General features: G+C 40.3%; 1 long non-coding RNA gene across 1 annotated transcript; it reads right to left on the bottom strand.

The window, feature by feature from the left end:
* Positions 1 to 144: 144 nt before the first annotated feature.
* Positions 145 to 3,109, bottom strand: LOC129764614 (uncharacterized). Its single transcript, XR_008741179.1, has 3 exons — positions 2,847 to 3,109; positions 639 to 689; positions 145 to 545 (listed from the first exon to the last, which is right to left on the bottom strand). It is a non-coding gene; the product is annotated as an uncharacterized LOC129764614 (long non-coding RNA).
* Between the last annotated feature and the right edge of the window lie 3,196 nt (positions 3,110 to 6,305).

A 6,305-nucleotide genomic window follows, 5' to 3' on the forward strand; every position in this document is an offset into this window, starting at 1 on the left:
GGGCACGAAGTAGTTGCGAGAGGCGACGAACATCGAGTAGATAGGGAGGAGACAGAAATTTCGGATTCTAAAAGGCTAGAAAACAAGTTACAAATAGATAAATTTATTCTGGACCTTGTGGTCAAAAATTTAGAAAAACAATACCTCAAAAATTCACAATATTACAATTTACGTCGTAAAAAAATGGCTCCAGTGTATAAAGTTGGTCAGACGGTACTGAAACGGAATTTTAAACAGTCCTCTGCTGTGGATAAATACAATGCAAAACTTGCACCGTGTTACACCCCATGCACCGTCAAAGCGAGGGTGGGCACTAGCTCGTATGAGTTAATCGATAATACAGGGAAACCATTGGGGGTTTTCTCCTCCGCTGATCTGAAGCCCAGTTCCTAGAAATAAAAAAGAAGGAAAATTGACAGTTAGAAAGAGAATTTGGTCAATTAAAGATTGACGTAAAATATTATGAAAGCACTGGAATAGACGTTGTTTGAAGAACTCCACTTGGCTTCCGGGTACTGCAGACCATGGAAGGTAAGTGTGAGGATCTGAAAGTAAACAAGAAATGGAAAATTGAATTCATGGATTCATGTTTTCACAGCTGATGTTATAACACTTTGAGAATGTGTACGAGTACATACCGAATCATTAAATCCACTTTATTCGCGAAATTTATCGTTTGAGGATGACTCCTGAAAAGGTGAATTGCAACAAAATCGATGAATGGTAAATTAGACCGATAAAAGCAGAACGAACCTGTGAAATCCACAGCAAGTAAAGAATCAACCAGCACACTCGAGAAACACGTCTTACCTCGTCGAAGTCCGTTATCTGTAAGAGGACCGATGATGGCGGCATTCTCTGTGCTCGGCGAAACCGGTTGTCGCTGACGCAGTCGACTATCGCTTGTCGATTGAAGGCAGTTTGACATATGCTTTGACCATTCAGTTGCTGTAACATTAGTTGTACAGTAAGTGCACACCACACATCTTCCCCCTTCCCAGAAAAAAGTCTAACATCTCATGAATAAAAATGTTTGTAGTAAGAACCCTTCAGATTCTGCTAACTGAAATGACAAATTTGGTAGCTCCTTATAACATTTGGTTTTGGTTGTTCCAGAAGTTCTTACCCTCAATGGACAATTTCCACTGTGTAGTTCATATGCTCACACGGAGTAACTGCGCCGAACATGCGCTATCGCTATCGCTATCGTACGCAGGCAAAAGGTGCTCCGCTTAGCATCTACCACACGACGAAATGAACCCCCGAATCGAATGCAATTCAGTGCGCGTGCATATTTCAATTCTATAAACCGACACACCACAAACGCACACACTGCGCCGAGGTACTATCAGTGTAGCTGTGTGAAAACAAAACTGCGCATATCACACGCAGAGGAAATCGTGCTTATGACAATCACTCAGTTCTCATTATGTTGTAAAAACTTAAAAACATAATACATTTTCCCTCATTATCTATTTTTATTGACATCTCGAACATCGCTTCATTCCGAAATTCATAAATCCTCCTACATATTTCATGTTAACATAAACGTACTACCAAACGCACACGCCGGCACCAAAAACAAACAGTACTAATAATTTCCAATTGGATTTTCTTTCCGATTTGCTTTTTGCTGTCGACACTGACACTAATACATTTCAGTTACAATAACATTGTGTAGCTACGCTTGAACGGAAAACGATTCACTACACAAACAAAACAACTGGTTATTTATTTGTAAGCATAGGAAAATGTTGGATCACTCTACACACAGCTTCCTTCAAAACTAATAGCCACTATCTCAACATTTTCGTGGAAATTTCATGTTCCAACTATATTGATTTCACATATACACACAATAAACACGCAAAGAAAATAAAATCGCGGAAAACCGAGAACGCCGAAATAAGCGCGAGTTCACTAACATATTCTTAAACAAATTTCTTCTGCCGAGGAAACAACTTTTAAACTAGCCTTTCAGAAAAAAAAATCCAGCGAACAATCAATCGTCGTTCAAACCAAACTCCCGCAATTCCTGTGGTCTTACTATGCCACATTGACTAAACGATATTTGTTGCGAATGTACGTTTTCAAACAATTGTTTTGGTCTTACTATGCCGATGAGTTTTTTTTATGAAGTGTGGTCTTACTATCCCACTTTCAACACTGTGGTCTTACTGTGCCACCTTCAACATTGTGGTCTTACTGTGCCACTATGTCCTCTCGAAACATTGAATTCCAACGCTGAAGTTTCAACACTGTGGTCTTACTGTGCCACTTTGACCTTTGAAAACAAGGATTTCCGAACGCTGTGGTCTTACTGCGCCACTTTGAACACTGTGGACTTACTTTGCCACTAATTCTCATAGGTTTTCTGATTCCTATCTAAGCGGGATGCATCAACGGCATCAACGTATTCCTTTGACAAACACTTTTTCACTTTTTTCAAACAAATATTGCATACGGCAATATGAAAAATGGCGTACTATAAATGATGCTGGGTGATTTTTCTTTATTTGTCATTCAGCGAATTAAATAAATTTAATTAAAACAACTATTTCCCGGTCATTCTACGTTAAAGTAAACCAAAAATGGCTGGCAGGATCGCCAATGTGAAATCCACAGCAAGTAAAGAATCAACCAGCACACTCGAGAAACACGTCTTACCTCGTCGAAGTCCGTTATCTGTAAGAGGACCGATGATGGCGGCATTCTCTGTGCTCGGCGAAACCGGTTGTCGCTGACGCAGTCGACTATCGCTTGTCGATTGAAGGCAGTTTGACATATGCTTTGACCATTCAGTTGCTGTAACATTAGTTGTACAGTAAGTGCACACCACACAGAACCGCATCTCAACGTCCGTAGCGCTAGGACGAGATTATTTTTCGCGATTTGACTTGATTTGAGAGAGGAGGCAATGTAATTAATAACACTACTGACAGCTGTTTGGGTTCATGCGATGAACACATCAACACTTAATGAACATCGTCTTATTGCTCTTACAAAATAAGGAAGAGAATGCTAAGGGGATGCAAAAAATAAAACCACGATCATGATTTTTTCCAGTATTAACTTAGAATGAAAAGGTATGAAGATAAAGTCGTTCTGGTAATTGATACTCAAAATTAACAAGAATGTTATTTTGAAACCGTCGGAGGGGTAATGTAACCGTTGGTTCCAAGCATTAATTTGGGCTCTACCCAAATAATAGATCCCAACATAATGTTTCAATAAAATCGCCATAAATACCCACCGCCTGTTGCTTGTGAACAGTTGGCCCAATAGTGAACGGTGTGAGCCCTGGGTAAAGATGCCCACCGCGAAATACGCTCCATGGGACCATCTGTCATCCAACAGAGCTGCCAACTAGGTAAAACATAAATGAACTCACACAAAAGAAAAAAAGAAAAGAAAAGCTCGGTAAAGAGTAGTGCCGGCTAACGACTTTCCACCATCAAGGAAGTAGGAAGTGCGCGCCGGAACAAGTGAATTTTAATAGTGCCAGAGTGCATCGAGAGCAAATAGAGAAGATAGAAAAAGATTGTTATAAGAATTAAAAGGTTAGGGGGAAATTGAAAAGGAATGAATTATTAGTAATTTAATATTTAATTTATAGAAATTATAAGAGAAAATATAAGAGCTTAAAAGAAGAAGAGAACCGGAAGAGAGAAAAAAAGGTAAAGTAGTGTATTGGCGAGAATCAAGACTAAGAAATAATGCGCTGGACAGGTCCTTTCAGCGGGCCTTTTTTTTATATTTCATCTTTTTCTCCGCCGAGACGTGTGGTACCCGCCATTGAGATAAAGGACGTTCGACTGCAATCTCCGCCATTGATAGTCGACGTCGAGTAAGGATACCGGAACCAGAAGAGTCCTATTCACGCTTGGTGGTTACAGCGGGGATTTTATCCGGTTAAACGACGGAGAAAGAATAGAAAAAAATACACGAAAAGTACTGCAAGTATAAAAGCATAAAATTTTGTGACGTCACAAATAGGACAGAAGAAAAAGGGAGGGAAAATAGGATAGGGTCAGAAGAAAATTAAAGAGTAGATTTAAAAGGAAGGAATTAAAAAAGAAAATTGTAAGAAAATTACATTTATCTCCTCTATTGCGGTTTTGGAAATTCCCGTTTTTTTCGGACTCGAAAGGAGTCGCCAGCCCTCGTCCTCGATTGGTCGGCGGAGTTGGCTAGCATTGCTCAACCTTTGAGAGATAGTTGATTGTGGGAGTAGTTGGTGGCTTCAAAGGAATGCGTAGGTCTTGTGGAGAAAGATAAAACCGACACTGCTCCTTTTTGCTGGAGGAACAGCTGTTTGCGAGTGACCGGAAGCAGGTTAAACGACCCTGAGAAAGGAAATCCCTAATTAGAGAGTTTCATAACTTAGGAACGTATATCGTCCATATGTGACCTCGGAGTCATGATCGATTCGAAACTACGATTCAATGAGCACGTGGGCATTATAACGGCTAAAGCTTTCTCTGTGCTGGGATTCATTCGCCGTCATGCATACGAGTTTACCGACGTTTACGTTTTAAAGACACTATACTGTTCGTTGGTACGGAGCATTCTGGAGCACGCTGCCCCTGATTAGTCTTCGTTCTACGTAGCTCATACACTAATGATCGAACGGGTGCAGAAAAAGTTTCTACGTTATGCTCTGAGACGACTTCCATGGAACGACCCCACCAATCTTCCGCCTTATTCCGACCGGTGCAGACTAATTGGATTGGAGCCACTATCGACCAGACGCGTTACAATGCAGCGGATGTTCATTTTCGATATAATTCAAGGAGGTATTGACTGCCCTGAACTTCTCGCTCAGATTCCGCTGCACGTTCCTCCTCGTCGCTTCCGAAACTCATGTTTACTTGCCATTCCTTACCACAGAACGAATTACGGCTACAACAACCCGTGTGATACATGTCTTCGTATGTTTAATGCTGTTTGTGACGTATTTGACTTCAGTTTGACTAAAAATGTGTTTAAATCTAAGATTACTAATTATACCTAGTTTGTAAGTAAACAAAAGCAGTCTGTACGAATATTCGAAGACGGTGTTAGAATAAAATAAAATAACACGAAGAGCGAGAGGCGGTCAGTTCATTTGAATCTTACAGCTCTAACTCTCTCTGCAATTCTTCAGCTCTTTTCCTTTCTGCATAATTATCAAAGTGAGCTGAAGAGCTGTTTATTTTTTGACGTAGGACTACGTCTAACCGGAAGATATAGGGGGTGAAATGGAAATCTAGGCACTGAACAAGTAGGAAAAAATGCAAGATTTGGAACGCTTATAACTCGAGCATTTCTCAATAGATCGCAATGGTTTTGGCATCAATTGATAGGAAATATATCTACGCATCTATAATTTTTTTTTTTAATTCGTTTATTTTTACAGGCTCAGTTACTTAAGTTTAAAGGAGCCGAATTCTTAAATATAATTTTAAAACTATATATATAAACAATTTTCTTACATCTATGGTTAGTAAGGTAGAAAACCGATTACTCGCGGTGTACTCGAGTTTAGGAGGGTGACATATTTTTAGGAGAAGGATGGGATATAAGGAAATTGTAACAATGTTGATGAACACTCAATTTATAAATCTATTCGTATATCTATAGTGTATTTACATTTCAACTTATTCTACTATTTATAGCAAGGGGACGAATTACCCGCAAAGGAAGGAAAGGAGGGTATAAGGATGTAGGGGCAATCACACACGAAGATCTATAGCTTTAAGGAAAACATATATATGGGACATGTAATCAAGGTCTAACCGAGCCAACACATCTCTCACCGGCACATTGGGCTGTCTTCCTCGGGCCCGAAGGGAGTTTTTTAAATTCGATCTGGCGACCAGATACACCTCGCACGACCAAACAATGTGCTCGATGTCGTGATAACCTTGGCCACAAACGCAGAGATTGCTGCTGGCAAGATTGAAACGGAAGAGTAGTGCATCTAACGAACAGTGATTGGACATGAGTCGGGAGAAGGTGCGAATAAAGTCCCGACTCAAGTCCAGACTTTTGAACCACGGTTTGAGGCTAACCTTAGGGATAATCGAGTGAAACCACCGGCCCAATTCATCTTCATTCCACTTGCGTTGCCAGTTAGCGATGGTATTTTTGCGGACTAAAGAATAAAATTCATTGAAGGCGATTTGACGCTGATAAATATCGCCTTCAATTGCACCTACCTTTGCTAATGAGTCAGCCCTCTCATTACCCGGAATGGAGCAATGTGAAGGGACCCAGATAAAGGTAATGACATAACAGCGTCTGGATAAAGCACTCAAAATTTC

This window comes from Toxorhynchites rutilus, chromosome 2, assembly GCF_029784135.1.
Source record: "Toxorhynchites rutilus septentrionalis strain SRP chromosome 2, ASM2978413v1, whole genome shotgun sequence".
Classification (NCBI taxonomy): domain Eukaryota; kingdom Metazoa; phylum Arthropoda; class Insecta; order Diptera; family Culicidae; genus Toxorhynchites; species Toxorhynchites rutilus.